General features: G+C 41.7%; 1 protein-coding gene across 1 annotated transcript in view; it reads left to right on the top strand.

Moving 5' to 3' along the window:
- Positions 1–19,787: 19,787 nt before the first annotated feature.
- The window catches only part of LOC115155737 (claudin-14-like), a 7,085-nt gene continuing 6,490 nt past the window's right edge, over positions 19,788–20,382 (top strand). The window contains exon 1 of the mRNA XM_029702645.1: positions 19,788–20,382. This exon is cut by the window's right edge and continues 7 nt beyond it. The gene's annotated coding sequence lies outside the window, so the exon portion shown is untranslated.

Below are 20,382 nucleotides of genomic sequence, written 5' to 3'. Positions count from 1 at the left end.
GTACATGACTGTGTGTGCGTGCATGTACGTGTACTTTTTTCTGATGGAATTTTGGCAGCAATATTGAATCATTCTGTTTTGTTCTACCTTACCCATAGAGCAAATTGCACAGTAAGTATCATGTGAGCTCACATTAGTTTATGTCACTGTGGTGGACTTGATGATGTTGTTGATGGGTTTGGAGCAGGGGAGACTGTATTCATTCTGTAACAGGTATAATGTTGATGATGATTCATCTCCCCTACTCTTAACCCTCTAGTGCTGTACTTTTCTAGTGTCGTTGTGGAACTTCAGGTCTCATTGTTGAGGCTGTTTGTTGTTGTAACTATCATCTCATGAATTGTCCATATATTTATAAACATATATTGTCCATATGTTTCTAAACAGATCATATCAGAATAATGAAATGAAATGAATGAAAGGCTTACGATGAAGGATTGTGATGGAGAAGAGGGACCTCCACAACTACAGCATGGCTCCTCCAACTGGCCCTGTTTGTTTGATGGAGAAGAGGGACCTCCACAACTACAGCATGGCTCCTCCAACTGGCCCTGTTTGTTTCTCCTTTCTATTTGTTACTCTGTCATGATGCGTACTGTATGATATTGTTGTAAAGTGTTGATGTGAAGTGTTGTTGAACCGCTTGCTAAAGTGAAGAGAGACCACTCTCTGAGATGGATTCACCTGGGACGGCAGGTAGTCTAGTGGTTTTAAGAGTGTTGGACCAGTAACCGAATTGTCGATGGTTCGAATCCCCAAGCCAACAAGGTGAAAAATCTGTCAAGGTACTTAACCCTAATTGCTCCTGTAAGTCGCTCTGGATAAGAGCCTCTGCAGAATAACTCAAATGTAAATGTGTTCAGACTGTTATTCAGTGTTACAGCACGTGATGTGTAACTGGGTTGTCTGATTGTGGAAAGATATGGTTAATGTATTCTGTTGTTAAACATTTTACCCTCCGTATTTCTGAACTGTACTTCATGCTCGTTTTTTATGCCATTAAATGTGCTGTGATGTTTTCAGACATAGTACACCAGTCAGTGCTACAATATATTTCTATATATATTGGGATGTTTTAATGAAAACAATTATAGGCGTAGCATTTGCTTGATTTGTTTAGTCTCTTTCTTCTCGTCCAAGAGGATGACAATTTGTCTTTCTATTTGCAGGATCTGTAGATATATTGATCTCATATAGTAAGTGGGGATAAGAGTGAATCAACACTTCAGACTGCAAAGGCTGTTTTAATCATTTATGCAAAAACAGATGAGTTTAGGTTCGATCAACACAGAAGTATCAAGTGCAACTAGGAAAGTACATTTCCTGAAGAAAATGTGGTGTGCTTGCTAGCTAGCTTAAAATGGAAAGGGGGATACCTAGTCAGTTGTACCACTGAATGCATTCAACTGAAATGTGTCTTCCGCATTTAACCCAACCCCTCTAAATCAGAGTATTTATGGTTGTGAAATAAGTTATTGTAGTGGTAGTGACTGCAGTAGTAATGGTAGGGACTGGTTATAGTTATAGTAGTGGTAGTGACTGCAGTAGTAATGGTAGGGACTGGTTATAGTTATAGTAGTGGTAGTGACTGCAGTAGTAATGGTAGGGACTGGTTATAGTTATAGTAGTGGTAGTGACTGCAGTATTAATGGTAGGGACTGGTTATAGTTATAGTAGTGGTAGTGACTGCAGTAGTAATGGTAGGGACTGGTTATAGTTATAGTAGTGCTAGTGACTGCAGTAGTAATGGTAGGGACTGGTTATAGTTATAGTAGTGGTAGTGACTGCAGTAGTAATGGTAGGGACTGGTTATAGTTATAGTAGTGGTAGTGACTGCAGTAGTAATGGTAGGGACTGGTTATAGTTATAGTAGTGGTAGTGACTGCAGTAGTAATGGTATGGACTGGTTATAGTAGTGGTAGTGGTAGTGACTGCAGTAGTAATGGTAGGGACTGGTTATAGTTATAGTAGTGGTAGTGGTAGTGACTGCAGTAGTAATGGTAGGGACTGGTTATAGTTATAGTAGTGGTAGTGACTGCAGTAGTAATGGTAGGGACTGGTTATAGTTATAGTAGTGGTAGTGACTGCAGTATTAATGGTAGGGACTGGTTATAGTTATAGTAGTGGTACTGACTGCAGTAGTAATGGTAGGGACTGGTTATAGTTATAGTAGTGCTAGTGACTGCAGTAGTAATGGTAGGGACTGGTTATAGTTATAGTAGTGGTAGTGACTGCAGTAGTAATGGTAGGGACTGGTTATAGTTATAGTAGTGGTAGTGACTGCAGTAGTAATGGTAGGGACTGGTTATAGTTATAGTAGTGGTAGTGACTGCAGTATTAATGGTAGGGACTGGTTATAGTAGTGGTAGTGGTAGTGACTGCAGTAGTAATGGTAGGGACTGGTTATAGTAGTGGTAGTGACTGCAGTAGTAATGGTAGGAACTGGTTATAGTTATAGTAGTGGTAGTGACTGCAGTAGTAATGGTAGGGACTGGTTATAGTAGTGGTAGTGACTGCAGTAGTAATGGTAGGGACTGGTTATAGTTATAGTAGTGGTAGTGACTGCAGTAGTAATGGTAGGGACTGGTTATAGTTATAGTAGTGGTAGTGACTGCAGTAGTAATGGTAGGGACTGGTTATAGTTATAGTAGTGGTAGTGACTGCAGTAGTAATGGTAGGGACTGGTTATAGTTATAGTAGTGGTAGGGACTGCAGTAGTAATGGTAGGGACTGGTTATAGTAGTGGTAGTGACTGCAGTAGTAATGGTAGGGACTGGTTATAGTTATAGTAGTGGTAGTGACTGCAGTAGTAATGGTAGGGACTGGTTATAGTTATAGTAGTGGTAGTGACTGCAGTAGTAATGGTAGGGACTGGTTATAGTAGTGGTAGTGACTGCAGTAGTAATGGTAGGGACTGGTTATAGTTATAGTAGTGGTAGTGACTGCAGTAGTAATGGTAGGGACTGGTTATAGTTATAGTAGTGGTAGTGACTGCAGTAGTAATGGTAGGGACTGGTTATAGTTATAGTAGTGGTAGTGACTGCAGTAGTAATGGTAGGGACTGGTTATAGTAGTGGTAGTGACTGCAGTAGTAATGGTAGGGACTGGTTATAATTATAGTAGTGGTAGTGACTGCAGTAGTAATGGTAGGGACTGGTTATAGTTATAGTAGTGGTAGGGACTGCAGTATTAATGGTAGGGACTGGTTATAGTTATAGTAGTGGTAGTGACTGCAGTAGTAATGGTAGGGACTGGTTATAGTAGTGGTAGTGACTGCAGTAGTAATGGTAGGGACTGGATATAGTAGTGGTAGTGACTGCAGTAGTAATGGTAGGGACTGGTTATAGTTATAGTAGTGGTAGTGACTGCAGTAGTAATGGTAGGGACTGGTTATAGTTATAGTAGTGGTATTGACTGCAGTAGTAATGGTAGGGACTGGTTATAGTTATAGTAGTGGTAGGGACTGGTTATAGTTATAGTAATGGTAGTGACTGCAGTAGTAATGGTAGGGACTGGTTATAGTTATAGTAGTGGTAGTGACTGCAGTAGTAATGGTAGGGACTGGTTATAGTTATAGTAGTGGTAGTGACTGCAGTAGTAATGGTAGGGACTGGTTATAGTTATAGTAGTGGTAGTGACTGCAGTAGTAAAGGTAGGGACTGGTTTTAGTTATAGTAGTGGTAGTGACTGCAGTAGTAATGGTAGGGACTGGTTATAGTAGTGGTAGTGACTGCAGTAGTAATGGTAGGGACTGGTTATAGTAGTGGTAGTGACTGCAGTAGTAATGGTAGGGACTGGTTATAGTTATAGTAATGGTAGTGACTGCAGTAGTAATGGTAGGGACTGGTTATAGTTATTGTAGTGGTAGTGACTGCAGTAGTAAAGGTAGGGACTGGTTTTAGTTATAGTAGTGGTAGTGACTGCAGTAGTAATGGTAGGGACTGGTTATAGTTATAGTAGTGGTAGTGACTGCAGTAGTAATGGTAGGGACTGGTTATAGTTATAGTAGTGGTAGTGACTGCAGTACTAATTGTAGGGACTGTTTATAGTTATAGTAGTGGTAGTGACTGCAGTAGTAAAGGTAGGGACTGGTTTTAGTTATAGTAGTGGTAGTGACTGCAGTAGTAATGGTAGGGACTGGTTTTAGTTATAGTAGTGGTAGTGACTGCAGTAGTAATGGTAGGGACTGGTTATAGTTATAGTAGTGGTAGTGACTGCAGTAGTAATGGTAGGGACTGGTTATAGTTATAGTAGTGGTAGTGACTGCAGTAGTAATGGTAGGGACTGGTTTTAGTTATAGTAGTGGTAGTGACTGCAGTAGTAATGGTAGGGACTGGTTATAGTTATAGTAGTGGTAGTGACTGCAGTAGTAATGGTCGGGACTGGTTATAGTTATAGTAGTGGTAGTGACTGCTGTAGTAATGGTAGGGACTGGTTATAGTTATAGTAGTGGTAGGGACTGCAGTAGTAATGGTAGGGACTGGTTATAGTTATAGTAGTGGTAGTGACTGCAGTAGTAATGGTAGGGACTGGTTATAGTAGTGGTAGTGACTGCAGTAGTAATGGTAGGGACTGGTTATAGTTATAGTAGTGGTAGTGACTGCAGTAGTAATGGTAGGGACTGGTTATAGTAGTGGTAGTGACTGCAGTAGTAATGGTAGGGACTGGTTATGGTTATAGTAGGTGTAGAGACTGCAGTAGTAATGGTAGGGACTGGTTATAGTTATAGTAGTGGTAGTGACTGCTGTAGTAATGGTAGGGACTGGTTATAGTTATAGTAGTGGTAGTGACTGCAGTAGTAATGGTAGTGACTGGTTATAGTTATAGTAGTGGTAGTGACTGCTGTAGTAATGGTAGGGACTGGTTATAGTTATAGTAGTGGTAGTGACTGCAGTAGTAATGGTAGGGACTGATTATAGTTATAGTAGTGGTAGTGACTGCAGTAGTAAAGGTAGGGACTGGTTATAGTTATAGTAGTGGTAGTGACTGCAGTATTAATGGTAGGGACTGGTTATAGTTATAGTAGTGGTAGGGACTGCAGTAGTAATGGTAGGGACTGGTTATAGTTATAGTAGTGGTAGTGACTGCAGTAGTAATGGTAGGGACTGGTTATAGTAATAGTAGTGGTAGTGACTGCAGTAGTAATGGTAGGGACTGGTTATAGTAGTGGTAGTGACTGCAGTAGTAATGGTAGGGACTGGTTATAGTTATAGTAGTGGTAGTGACTGCAGTAGTATGGTAGGGACTGGTTATAGTAGTGGTAGTGACTGCAGTAGTAATGGTAGGGACTGGTTATAGTAGTGGTAGTGGTAGTGACTGCAGTAGTAATGGTAGGGACTGGTTATAGTTATAGTAGTGGTAGTGACTGCAGTAGTAATGGTAGGGACTGGTTATAGTTATAGTAGTGGTAGTGACTGCAGTAGTAATGGTAGGGACTGGTTATAGTTATAGTAGTGGTAGTGACTGCAGTATTAATGGTAGGGACTGGTTATAGTTATAGTAGTGGTAGTGACTGCAGTAGTAATGGTAGGGACTGGTTATAGTTATAGTAGTGGTAGTGACTGCAGTAGTAATGGTAGGGACTGGTTATAGTTATAGTAGTGGTAGTGACTGCAGTAGTAATGGTAGGGACTGGTTATAGTAGTGGTAGTGACTGCAGTAGTAATGGTAGGGACTGGTTATAGTTATAGTAGTGGTAGTGACTGCAGTAGTAATGGTAGGGACTGGTTATAGTAGTGGTAGTGGTAGTGACTGCAGTAGTAATGGTAGGGACTGGTTATAGTTATAGTAGTGGTAGTGACTGCAGTAGTAATGGTAGGGACTGGTTATAGTTATAGTAGTGGTAGTGACTGCAGTAGTAATGGTAGGGACTGGTTATAGTTATAGTAGTGGTAGGGACTGCAGTAGTAATGGTAGGGACAGGTTATAGTAGTGGTAGTGACTGCAGTAGTAATGGTAGGGACTGGTTATAGTTATAGTAGTGGTAGTGACTGCAGTAGTAATGGTAGGGACTGGTTATAGTTATAGTAGTGGTAGTGACTGCAGTAGTAATGGTAGGGACTGGTTATAGTAGTGGTAGTGACTGCAGTAGTAATGGTAGGGACTGGTTATAATTATAGTAGTGGTAGTGACTGCAGTAGTAATGGTAGGGACTGGTTATAGTTATAGTAGTGGTAGTGACTGCAGTAGTAATGGTAGGGACTGGTTATAGTTATAGTAGTGGTAGGGACTGCAGTAGTAATGGTAGGGACAGGTTATAGTAGTGGTAGTGACTGCAGTAGTAATGGTAGGGACTGGTTATAGTTATAGTAGTGGTAGTGACTGCAGTAGTAATGGTAGGGACTGGTTATAGTTATAGTAGTGGTAGTGACTGCAGTAGTAATGGTAGGGACTGGTTATAGTAGTGGTAGTGACTGCAGTAGTAATGGTAGGGACTGGTTATAATTATAGTAGTGGTAGTGACTGCAGTAGTAATGGTAGGGACTGGTTATAGTTATAGTAGTGGTAGGGACTGCAGTATTAATGGTAGGGACTGGTTATAGTTATAGTAGTGGTAGTGACTGCAGTAGTAATGGTAGGGACTGGTTATAGTTATAGTAGTGGTAGTGACTGCAGTAGTAATGGTAGGGACTGGTTATAGTAGTGGTAGTGACTGCAGTAGTAATGGTAGGGACTGGTTATAGTAGTGGTAGTGACTGCAGTAGTAATGGTAGGGACTGGTTATAGTAGTGGTAGTGACTGCAGTAGTAATGGTAGGGACTGGTTATAGTTATAGTAGTGGTAGTGACTGCAGTAGTAATGGTAGGGACTGGTTATAGTTATAGTAGTGGTATTGACTGCAGTAGTAATGGTAGGGACTGGTTATAGTTATAGTAGTGGTAGGGACTGGTTATAGTTATAGTAATGGTAGTGACTGCAGTAGTAATGGTAGGGACTGGTTATAGTTATAGTAATGGTAGTGACTGCAGTAGTAATGGTAGGGACTGGTTATAGTTATAGTAGTGGTAGTGACTGCAGTAGTAATGGTAGGGACTGGTTATAGTTATAGTAGTGGTAGTGACTGCAGTAGTAATGGTAGGGACTGGTTATAGTTATAGTAGTGGTAGTGACTGCAGTAGTAAAGGTAGGGACTGGTTTTAGTTATAGTAGTGGTAGTGACTGCAGTAGTAATGGTAGGGACTGGTTATAGTAGTGGTAGTGACTGCAGTAGTAATGGTAGGGACTGGTTATAGTAGTGGTAGTGACTGCAGTAGTAATGGTAGGGACTGGTTATAGTTATAGTAATGGTAGTGACTGCAGTAGTAATGGTAGGGACTGGTTATAGTTATTGTAGTGGTTGTGACTGCAGTAGTAAAGGTAGGGACTGGTTTTAGTTATAGTAGTGGTAGTGACTGCAGTAGTAATGGTAGGGACTGGTTATAGTTATAGTAGTGGTAGTGACTGCAGTAGTAATGGTAGGGACTGGTTATAGTTATAGTAGTGGTAGTGACTGCAGTAGTAATTGTAGGGACTGTTTATAGTTATAGTAGTGGTAGTGACTGCAGTAGTAAAGGTAGGGACTGGTTTTAGTTATAGTAGTGGTAGTGACTGCAGTAGTAATGGTAGGGACTGGTTTTAGTTATAGTAGTGGTAGTGACTGCAGTAGTAATGGTAGGGACTGGTTATAGTTATAGTAGTGGTAGTGACTGCAGTAGTAATGGTAGGGACTGGTTATAGTTATAGTAGTGGTAGTGACTGCAGTAGTAATGGTAGGGACTGGTTTTAGTTATAGTAGTGGTAGTGACTGCAGTAGTAATGGTAGGGACTGGTTATAGTTATAGTAGTGGTAGTGACTGCAGTAGTGATGGTCGGGACTGGTTATAGTTATAGTAGTGGTAGTGACTGCTGTAGTAATGGTAGGGACTGGTTATAGTTATAGTAGTGGTAGGGACTGCAGTAGTAATGGTAGGGACTGGTTATAGTTATAGTAATGGTAGTGACTGCAGTAGTAATGGTAGGGACTGGTTATAGTTATAGTAATGGTAGTGACTGCAGTAGTAATGGTAGGGACTGGTTATAGTTATAGTAGTGGTAGTGACTGCAGTAGTAATGGTAGGGACTGGTTATAGTTATAGTAGTGGTAGTGACTGCAGTAGTAATGGTAGGGACTGGTTATAGTTATAGTAGTGGTAGTGACTGCAGTAGTAAAGGTAGGGACTGGTTTTAGTTATAGTAGTGGTAGTGACTGCAGTAGTAATGGTAGGGACTGGTTATAGTAGTGGTAGTGACTGCAGTAGTAATGGTAGGGACTGGTTATAGTAGTGGTAGTGACTGCAGTAGTAATGGTAGGGACTGGTTATAGTTATAGTAATGGTAGTGACTGCAGTAGTAATGGTAGGGACTGGTTATAGTTATTGTAGTGGTTGTGACTGCAGTAGTAAAGGTAGGGACTGGTTTTAGTTATAGTAGTGGTAGTGACTGCAGTAGTAATGGTAGGGACTGGTTATAGTTATAGTAGTGGTAGTGACTGCAGTAGTAATGGTAGGGACTGGTTATAGTTATAGTAGTGGTAGTGACTGCAGTAGTAATTGTAGGGACTGTTTATAGTTATAGTAGTGGTAGTGACTGCAGTAGTAAAGGTAGGGACTGGTTTTAGTTATAGTAGTGGTAGTGACTGCAGTAGTAATGGTAGGGACTGGTTTTAGTTATAGTAGTGGTAGTGACTGCAGTAGTAATGGTAGGGACTGGTTATAGTTATAGTAGTGGTAGTGACTGCAGTAGTAATGGTAGGGACTGGTTATAGTTATAGTAGTGGTAGTGACTGCAGTAGTAATGGTAGGGACTGGTTTTAGTTATAGTAGTGGTAGTGACTGCAGTAGTAATGGTATGGACTGGTTATAGTTATAGTAGTGGTAGTGACTGCAGTAGTAATGGTCGGGACTGGTTATAGTTATAGTAGTGGTAGTGACTGCTGTAGTAATGGTAGGGACTGGTTATAGTTATAGTAGTGGTAGGGACTGCAGTAGTAATGGTAGGGACTGGTTATAGTTATAGTAGTGGTAGTGACTGCAGTAGTAATGGTAGGGACTGGTTATAGTAGTGGTAGTGACTGCAGTAGTAATGGTAGGGACTGGTTATAGTTATAGTAGTGGTAGTGACTGCAGTAGTAATGGTAGGGACTGGTTATAGTAGTGGTAGTGACTGCAGTAGTAATGGTAGGGACTGGTTATGGTTATAGTAGGTGTAGAGACTGCAGTAGTAATGGTAGGGACTGGTTATAGTTATAGTAGTGGTAGTGACTGCTGTAGTAATGGTAGGGACTGGTTATAGTTATAGTAGTGGTAGTGACTGCAGTAGTAATGGTAGTGACTGGTTATAGTTATAGTAGTGGTAGTGACTGCTGTAGTAATGGTAGGGACTGGTTATAGTTATAGTAGTGGTAGTGACTGCAGTAGTAATGGTAGGGACTGATTATAGTTATAGTAGTGGTAGTGACTGCAGTAGTAAAGGTAGGGACTGGTTATAGTTATAGTAGTGGTAGTGACTGCAGTATTAATGGTAGGGACTGGTTATAGTTATAGTAGTGGTAGGGACTGCAGTAGTAATGGTAGGGACTGGTTATAGTTATAGTAGTGGTAGTGACTGCAGTAGTAATGGTAGGGACTGGTTATAGTTATAGTAGTGGTAGTGACTGCAGTAGTAATGGTAGGGACTGGTTATAGTAGTGGTAGTGACTGCAGTAGTAATGGTAGGGACTGGTTATAGTTATAGTAGTGGTAGTGACTGCAGTAGTATGGTAGGGACTGGTTATAGTAGTGGTAGTGACTGCAGTAGTAATGGTAGGGACTGGTTATAGTTATAGTAGTGGTAGAGACTGCAGTAGTAATGGTAGGGACTGGTTATAGTTATAGTAGTGGTAGTGACTGCAGTAGTAATGGTAGGGACTGGTTATAGTAGTGGTAGTGACTGCAGTAGTAATGGTAGGGACTGGTTATAGTAGTGGTAGTGACTGCAGTAGTAATGGTAGGGACTGGTTATAGTTATAGTAGTGGTAGTGACTGCTGTAGTAATGGTAGGGACTGGTTATAGTTATAGTAGTGGTAGTGACTGCAGTAGTAATGGTAGTGACTGGTTATAGTTATAGTAGTGGTAGTGACTGCTGTAGTAATGGTAGGGACTGGTTATAGTTATAGTAGTGGTAGTGACTGCAGTAGTAATGGTAGGGACTGGTTATAGTTATAGTAGTGGTAGTGACTGCTGTAGTAATGGTAGGGACTGGTTATAGTTATAGTAGTGGTAGGGACTGCAGTAGTAATGGTAGGGACTGGTTATAGTTATAGTAGTGGTAGTGACTGCAGTAGTAATGGTAGGGACTGGTTATAGTAGTGGTAGTGACTGCAGTAGTAATGGTAGGGACTGGTTATAGTTATAGTAGTGGTAGTGACTGCAGTAGTAATGGTAGGGACTGGTTATAGTAGTGGTAGTGACTGCAGTAGTAATGGTAGGGACTGGTTATAGTTATAGTAGGTGTAGAGACTGCAGTAGTAATGGTAGGGACTGGTTATAGTTATAGTAGTGGTAGTGACTGCTGTAGTAATGGTAGGGACTGGTTATAGTTATAGTAGTGGTAGTGACTGCAGTATTAATGGTAGGGACTGGTTATAGTTATAGTAGTGGTAGTGACTGCAGTAGTAATGGTAGGGACTGGTTATAGTAGTGGTAGTGACTGCAGTAGTAATGGTAGGGACTGGTTATAGTTATAGTAGTGGTAGTGACTGCAGTAGTAATGGTAGTGACTGGTTATAGTTATAGTAGTGGTAGTGACTGCTGTAGTAATGGTAGGGACTGGTTATAGTTATAGTAGTGGTAGTGACTGCAGTAGTAATGGTAGGGACTGATTATAGTTATAGTAGTGGTAGTGACTGCAGTAGTAAAGGTAGGGACTGGTTATAGTTATAGTAGTGGTAGTGACTGCAGTATTAATGGTAGGGACTGGTTATAGTTATAGTAGTGGTAGGGACTGCAGTAGTAATGGTAGGGACTGGTTATAGTTATAGTAGTGGTAGTGACTGCAGTAGTAATGGTAGGGACTGGTTATAGTTATAGTAGTGGTAGTGACTGCAGTAGTAATGGTAGGGACTGGTTATAGTAGTGGTAGTGACTGCAGTAGTAATGGTAGGGACTGGTTATAGTTATAGTAGTGGTAGTGACTGCAGTAGTATGGTAGGGACTGGTTATAGTAGTGGTAGTGACTGCAGTAGTAATGGTAGGGACTGGTTATAGTTATAGTAGTGGTAGAGACTGCAGTAGTAATGGTAGGGACTGGTTATAGTTATAGTAGTGGTAGTGACTGCAGTAGTAATGGTAGGGACTGGTTATAGTAGTGGTAGTGACTGCAGTAGTAATGGTAGGGACTGGTTATAGTAGTGGTAGTGACTGCAGTAGTAATGGTAGGGACTGGTTATAGTTATAGTAGTGGTAGTGACTGCTGTAGTAATGGTAGGGACTGGTTATAGTTATAGTAGTGGTAGTGACTGCAGTAGTAATGGTAGTGACTGGTTATAGTTATAGTAGTGGTAGTGACTGCTGTAGTAATGGTAGGGACTGGTTATAGTTATAGTAGTGGTAGTGACTGCAGTAGTAATGGTAGGGACTGGTTATAGTTATAGTAGTGGTAGTGACTGCTGTAGTAATGGTAGGGACTGGTTATAGTTATAGTAGTGGTAGGGACTGCAGTAGTAATGGTAGGGACTGGTTATAGTTATAGTAGTGGTAGTGACTGCAGTAGTAATGGTAGGGACTGGTTATAGTAGTGGTAGTGACTGCAGTAGTAATGGTAGGGACTGGTTATAGTTATAGTAGTGGTAGTGACTGCAGTAGTAATGGTAGGGACTGGTTATAGTAGTGGTAGTGACTGCAGTAGTAATGGTAGGGACTGGTTATAGTTATAGTAGGTGTAGAGACTGCAGTAGTAATGGTAGGGACTGGTTATAGTTATAGTAGTGGTAGTGACTGCTGTAGTAATGGTAGGGACTGGTTATAGTTATAGTAGTGGTAGTGACTGCAGTATTAATGGTAGGGACTGGTTATAGTTATAGTAGTGGTAGTGACTGCAGTAGTAATGGTAGGGACTGGTTATAGTAGTGGTAGTGACTGCAGTAGTAATGGTAGGGACTGGTTATAGTTATAGTAGTGGTAGTGACTGCAGTAGTAATGGTAGTGACTGGTTATAGTTATAGTAGTGGTAGTGACTGCTGTAGTAATGGTAGGGACTGGTTATAGTTATAGTAGTGGTAGTGACTGCAGTAGTAATGGTAGGGACTGGTTATAGTTATAGTAGTGGTAGTGACTGCAGTAGTAAAGGTAGGGACTGGTTATAGTTATAGTAGTGGTAGTGACTGCAGTATTAATGGTAGGGACTGGTTATAGTTATAGTAGTGGTAGGGACTGCAGTAGTAATGGTAGGGACTGGTTATAGTTATAGTAGTGGTAGTGACTGCAGTAGTAATGGTAGTGACTGGTTATAGTTATAGTAGTGGTAGTGACTGCTGTAGTAATGGTAGGGACTGGTTATAGTTATAGTAGTGGTAGTGACTGCAGTAGTAATGGTAGGGACTGGTTATAGTTATAGTAGTGGTAGTGACTGCAGTAGTAATGGTAGGGACAGGTTATAGTTATAGTAGTGGTAGTGACTGCAGTACATTTTACATTTTAGTCATTTAGCAGACACTCTTATCCAGAGTGACTTACAGTAGTGAATGCATACATTTCATACATTTTTTTTTTTCTTCAGTGCTGGCCCCCCGTGGGAATCGAACCCACAACCCTGGTGTTGCAAACACCATGCTCTACCAACTGAGCTACAGGGAAGGCAGTAGTAAAGGTAGGGACTGGTTATAGTTGAAAAAGTAAGTATATGGAAAGATTGATTGATGGATTGATTGGATATGATAAGATATGATAGCCTGAACATGTGAAAGTTGGTTTGGTGTCTCTAGCTTGAACGGTTCAAGAGTTACGGTTTGTCATGCTAATCTATCGTTGATAAAGGTTTTTAACAATTTGAAGTTAGGATAGCCTGAACAATTTAAAGTTGGTCTTATAGCTTAATTGTCAAAGTAGCAGGATAATTTTGGATAGCTACCTCTGTATTCCTATGGTTCTCATTCAAACCTATGTTAATTTAAGGACATTTTAAATGGTTATAGTTGAAAAAGTATAGATAGATAGATTAAAGAATTGATTGGTTTATTACTTAGGATAGGATAGCCTGAACATGTGAAAGTTGGTTTGATGTCTCTAGTTTGAACAGTTACTATTGCTTTTAGTGGATTGATTTGTGCAAATGTATGCTAATTTAAATAGTTAGAACTTATAAAGTTTTGAAATGTCTAGCCCAAGGGAGGGTATTTTCTTGCTCCCAATGTCACCTCGTATCTCATAGTGTTTGCAAATCACCGTTTTTTTAAATGTTTTAACTTTTAATGTCATCAGGTAGAACTGTACTTTTTCCTCTACAATGTTGTAGTGGTACTTGAGACCAGGTGTCTGTCCGGTCTCGAAACCACATTTTGAGTGTCTCGGTGTCGGATACATTTGTACTCGGTCTTGGACAGTAAGGACTCATAATTTCTACCCAAGACCAGCCGAGACCAGCGGAGTAAAAAAACGCATAATTATCAACTTCCATTCAGTAAGCGCATAAAACCGCTTCGGCAGGCCAAATATATACACTCCTTTCTTGAAATACTAATACCCGCAGTCTTTATTTCTAACATAGACATGTTTGCGCAGTGACGAACCTATTGGACCTAAGCCTTCAGTGTGTGACAGGTTCGTGACGCTGAAAGGACAGGAACGGTAATAGCTGCGCACTCATGTAGGAGAGTGTACTTTCTATAAAACACAAAGGGTTAGTGGTGTAGTGGACGCTATGCGCAGTATAAAACCGTATACACACTTTTTTTGGGGGGGGGGCATTGCTTATACTCACTTAAGCCCCACTGATGCGTATAACAGTAGTGTAGCGGAGGTATACGATTTATCAATTATGTAGTACAATAGAGAAAAAATGCGCAAAGTAGCCTACAAAATCGCAAATGAGCGCCTCTTTACAGCCTAGTTTCAGCAGAATATCATCTGAACACCGCAAGAATGTGCAGCTCTCAACCGGTTTTAGTATGTAGCAGCTCACAGAAGAATGACATTGGTAGCACCAGGTATTGAAAAAGTTTGGTCCGAGGTCTTGGTTAGTAGGCTATTTGTTATTCGCAATTCAGTCTTCATGACCTGTTTGCATCAGGGATGTAGATATGGGTGGACACAGGCCTATCCAATGGGGAACCAGGCCCACCCAATCAAATTGAGCAAAAACATAGGATTTTTCACACAGGATGCTTTTCCTTTGCTGGGTAGAGTATACCCACTTCTCCAGGTACCACTACACCACTGCATAGGGCCGATGGAAAGACAGCAGTCACACACAGCATGATGTTAAAGGATAAGCAGTCCATTCACTCGGCCATAATGAGCCACTAGGTCCCAATCATAAGAATACAAAAACACAACCATTAGGCTAAGCATTTCCTAATCGAAATGTACAACTACTACTTCCCATTGCAAAAAACATTTTACATTTAGCACACAAAGTAACCGGTGACCTAAACTTTATGCAGCAATCTTTCACACACCAGTTATTTTCAAAGAGATGGCTAACAACAGCAAGCGCGCTGCAATGAAAAACACAGTTCCACTCACCAGATGATGATCATTTAAAACTGAACTTCTTATTGAAAGTTATTCTTGTAAAGGGAGAAGCTAACAAATTAGCAACAACATCCTCTTTGATAACACCTGCTGCAGCGATTAAATCAGAACATCATTGAAAAGAATAATGTAATTCAAATTAATATTCTTATAATTATTTTATTAATCCTTAGGCCCTCTCAGAAAGCATAGAAGGCCCTTATTGTTCCCCAGGTCAAGGGAAGTGAATTGGACAATAATATAAATGATCATTTATATTATAATTTGACCTGGCCTCCACAATCACCCGACCTCAATCCAATTGAGATGGTTTGGGATGAGTTGGACCTCAGAATGAAGGAAAAGCAGCCAACAAGTGCTCAGCATATGTGGGAACTCCTTCAAGACTGTTGGAAAAGCATTCCAGGTGAAGCTGGTTGAGAGAATGCCAAGAGTGTGAAAAGCTGTCATCAAGGCAAAGCGTGGCTACTTTGAAGAATCTAAAATCTAAAATATATTTTGATTTGTTTAACACTTTTTTGGTTACTACATGATTACATATGTGTTATTTCATAGTTTTGATGTCTTCACTAATATTCTACAATGTAGAAAATAGTGAAAATAAAGAAAAACCCTTGAAATAGTTGGTGTGTCCAAACTTTTGACTGGTACTGTATATTTCACTGCTGCTGACTATCAGGCAGTGAGCAGGCTGTGAGTGAGTGAGTGAGTGAGTGATGGAAAGGGGGAGAGCCGCGGGGTGTGTGTGCGTTGAGAGAGTGCTGCAGCAGAGGCAGCTGAGTCAAGAAGACAGAGCAGCACTCGAGCACGTTGTGACAACTTTTTACCATTTGTAGATAGGCTATTTAGATTGGTCATTATAGAGACATCCTTTTCCCTAAAACATATTAACATGCTAGAACTGATATAACAGCGGCAGAGCCCCTTCTGTTTTGAGCCACACCTGTTTAGCGATAAAAAAAAATCCTGTTTTGCACGTTATTTTGGCATTAATACGTGTCGCATATCAGTTTGCAAACAATGTAAAAAAAATAATTGAGCTGCATACAAACATTGTCTCTTTCTTGCTTTCTTGAGTAATGCAGCTCCAAAATGCAGGTGTTTCAGCCTAGCTCTGCTTTCTGTGGTGGTGAGGCAGCTAGCGTAAAATAAGGAGCGTAGGGGTTGGTAATGTTCTCTGGTTGCACCGTGATTGGCTCAGTTCTCTGTCACTCATGGGGACACTACGTCACTGCAAAATCTATAGGGAGAGATTGAAAATTCAAGCCCCTTGGGTGCTGCCATAGATTTACATTAGAAGTGCCCATCCAAGAAGGCTCAAGGTCATTGGCCACAGATAAAATGACGTCAAATCATGTTATATGTACCGTAGCTTTAATTGGAATGATCATGTCAACATCATACTTTCAAAATCTTAGCCAGCAGTCAACATCATAAATCAAGTCGACAATCTACTGCCAAATCCTTTTCAATCCTTGTCATATGAAGATAAATCATGAAGAGAAATGATAGATAGAATGTAGCGGTGCTCATCGGCCATTGGACATAAACATTAATCCAATCAAATTTTATTGGTCACATACACATGGTTAGCAGATGTTAATGCGAGTGTAGCGAAATGCTTGTGCTTTTAGTTCCGACAGTGCAGTAATATCTAACAAGTAATCTAACAATTTCACAAGAACTACCTAATACACACAAATCTAAAGGGATGGAATAAGAATATGTACATATAAATATATAGATGAGCGATGACCGAGCGGCATAGGCAAGATGCAATTTATGGTATAAAATACAGTATATACATATGAGTATGTAAGATATGTAAACATTATTAAAGTGGCATTATTAAAGTGACTAGTGATCCATTTATTAAAGTTGCCAATGATTTTGAGTCTGTATGTAGGCAGCAGCCTCTCTGTGTTAGTGATGGCTGTTTAACAGTCTGATGGCCTTGAGATAGAAGCTGTTTTTCAGTCTCTCAGTCCCAGCTTTGATGCATCTGTACTGACCTTGCCTTCTGGATGATAGCAGGGTGAACAGGCAGTGGCTCAGGTGGTTGTTGTCCTTGATTATCGTTTTGGCCTTCCTGTGACATCGGGTGCTGTAGGTGTCCTGGAGGGCAGGTAGTTTGCCCCCGGTGGTGCATTGTACAGACTGCACCACCCTCTGGAGAGCCTTGCGGTTGTGGGCGGTGGAGTTGCCGTACCAGGCGGTGATGCAGCCTGACAGGATGCTCTCAATTGTGCATCTGTAAAAGATTGTGAGGGTTTTAGGTGACAAGCCAAATTTCTTCAGCCTCCTGAGGTTGAAGAGGCGTTGTTGCGCCTTCTTCACCACACTGTCTGTGCGGGTGGACTATTTCAGTTTGTCCGTGATGTGTACGCCGAGGAACTTAAAACTTTCCACCTTCTCCATTGCTCTCCCTTCGATGTGGGTAGGAGGGTGCTCCCTCTGCTGTTTCCTGAAGTCCATGATCCTCTCCTTTTGTTTTGTTGACGTTGAGGGAGAGGTTGTTTTCCTGACACCACACTCCGAGTGCCCTCACTTCCTCCCTGTAGGCTGTCTTGTCATTGTTGGTAATCAAGCCCACTACTGTTGCGTCATCTGCAAACTTGATGATTAAGTTGGAGGCGTGCATGGCCACGCAGTCATGGGTGAACAGGGAGTACAGGAGGGGGCTGAGCACACACCCTACCTTCACGCACCCTACCTTCACCACCTGGGACGGCCTGTCAGAAAGTCCAGGACCCAATTGCACAGGGCGGGGTTGAGACTCAGGGCCTCAAGCTTAATGATGAGCTTAGAGGGTACTATGGTGTTGAATGCTGAGCTGTAGTCAATGAACAGCATTCTTACATAGGTATTCCTGTTGTCCAGATTGGATAGGGCAGTGTGATGGTGATTTCATCGTCTGTGGACCTAATGGGGCGGTATGCAAATTGAAGTGGGTCTAGGGTGGCAGATAAGGTGGAGGTGATATGATCCTTGCCTTGTCTCTCAAAGCACTTCATGATGACAGAAGTGAGTGCTACGGGGTGATAGTAATTTAGTTATTTTGCCTTCTTTGTCTTCTTGGGTACAGGGACAATGGTGGCCATCTTGAAGCATGTGGGGACAGCAGACTAGGATAGGGAGCAATTGAATATGTCCGTAAACACATCAGCCAGCTGGTATGCGCATGCTCTGAGGATGTGGCTAGGGATGCCATCTGGGCCAGCAGCCTTGCGAGGGTTAACATGTGTAAATGTTTTACAGAGAGGGGAGGGGGGCGCGACGGTGGCACTTTATTATCCTCAAAGTGGGGTAAGAAGGTGTTTAGTTTGTCTGGAAGTGTGAGGTCGGTGTCCGTTACATGGCTGGTTTTCTTTTTGTAGTCCGTGATTTCCTGTAGACCCTGCCACGTACGTCTCGTGTCTGAGCCCTTTACCGGCATTTTTCTTGTTTGATTGCCTTGCGGAGGGAATAACTACACTGTTTATTTTCAGCCATATTCCCAGACCTCTTTCGATTGTTAAATTCGGTGGTTCGCGCTTTCAGTTTTGCGCGAATGCCGCCATCCATCCACGGTTTCTGGTTAGGGTAGGTTTTAATAGTCACAGTGGGTACAACATCCCCAATGCACTTCCTAATAAACTCACTCACTGAGTCAGCGTATAGGTCAATGTTGTTCTCTGAGGCTCACTGGAACATTTCCCATTCCGCGTGATCAAAACAATCTTGAACGTTGATTCCGATTGGTCAGACCAGTGTTGAATGGTTCTTGTCACTGGTACATCCTGTTTGAGTTTCTGCCTATAAGACAGTAGGAGCGAGACGCCGTCGTGGTCATATTTGCCAAAGGGAGGGCGGGGGAGGGCTTTGTATTCATTGCGGAAGTTAGAGTAGCAGTGATCAAGTGTATTACCCCCGTGAGTACTACAATCAATATGCTGATAGAATTTAGGTAGCCTTGTTCTCAAATTTGCTTTGTTAAAATCCCCAGCTACAATAAATGCAGCTTCAGGATATATGGTTTCCAGTTTACATAGAGTCCAGTGAAGTTCCTTGAGGGCCGTCATGGTGTCTGCTTGAGGGGGCATGTACACAGCTGTGATGATAACTGACGAGAATTCTCTTGGGAGGTAATATGGCCGGCATTTGATTGTAAGGAATTCTAGGTTGGGTGAGCAGAAGGACTTGAGTTCCTGTATGTTGTTATGATTACACCATGAGTCGTTAATAATGAAGCATACACTCCCGCCTTTCCTCTTCCCAGAGACATGTTTATCTCTGTCGGCGCAATGTATGGAGAAGCCCGGTGGCTGAACCGATTCCGACAACATATCCTGAGAGAGCAATGTTTCCATGAAACAGAGGATGTTACAATCTCTGATGTCTCTCTGGAAGGCAAACCTTGCTCAAGTTTTGCCTACCTTGTTGTCAAGAGACTGGACATTGGTGAGTAGTATACTCTGGAGCGGTGGGCAATGTGCACATCTATGGAGCCTGACCAGGAGGTCGCTCCATCTGCCCCTTCTGCGGCGCCGTTGTTTTGGGTCGGCTTCTGGGATTAGATCCATTGTTCTGGGTGGTGGTCCAAACAAAGGATCTGCTTCGGGAAGTCGTATTCCTGGTCGTAATGTTGGTGAGTTGACGTTGCTTTTATGTCCAATAGTTCTTCCCGGCTGTATGTAATAACACTTAAGATTTCCTGGGGTAACAATATAAGAAATAATACATAAAAAAACTAAATACTGCATAGTTTCCTAAGGACTCGAAGCGAGGCGACCATCTCTGTCAGCGTCATCCTACACATGTAAACCTGTGTGATTTATGATAAATGTACCTATGATCCCTCTCATGTAGGCTAGCCTAAGGCTTAAAATTAGTCTTACATGACATTACCAGATTTGTATTTAGCCTAGCCCACAGTAGCCTAACCTATCAATAAGCTGATTCTAATGTCAAATCTTAGGCCTTAGCTGCATTCAAAAGGGGTTTACAGTGATCATTCAAATATACGTTTCCTATTTGTTGTCCTAGAAGCAGATAATAAACACCTTATTTAAGACAGAGCTCCCTAATGCGTGGAGGATTACAGTGTTTCCCCTAAGGCTATTAACTCCTCAGCGTTCACATTGTCATGGTTAGAAGGGATCCAGCTTTTGCCAGAATTGACTATTCGTAGCAGGTTTAGGAGAAGTTATGCAGCAGGTTAGGAGAATAAACGTGGCAGGCTAGGAGAATTAGGTTAAGGTTAGGAAAAGGGTTAGGGTTAGCTAAAATGCAGCAAAAAAATAAGATCACCTTTTGATGTAAAATTGACAAAAGCTGGATCCCATCTAGACATGACCCATTCACATGGTATTATATCCCTCTGGAGGAGATAGCCAGGACACATAATCTTATGAGACACTGACAGAGCAGGATGGGCTGCACTGCAGGCCGCTAGAAAGGCTACTGCTAGGCTACTACTCCGTATGAAGGAATGACAGCCAGATTGGGAATATAGCCTTGCGTGCCGGTCTTCTATAGGCTCAGAATACACAAACCTAGAGAATGGGGCTAAGAAAATAGTGGCAGACTGTCTATCACTGACCAGATCAAGAGCAACCAGAGCATTTGGAGGAGCTCACACGACATGGAATCTCTTGT

Source organism: Salmo trutta, chromosome 20 (genome assembly GCF_901001165.1).
Source record: "Salmo trutta chromosome 20, fSalTru1.1, whole genome shotgun sequence".
Taxonomy (NCBI): domain Eukaryota; kingdom Metazoa; phylum Chordata; class Actinopteri; order Salmoniformes; family Salmonidae; genus Salmo; species Salmo trutta.
The sequence above is the reverse complement of the archived record's forward strand: the minus strand, read 5'-3'. Positions and strand labels throughout refer to the sequence as shown.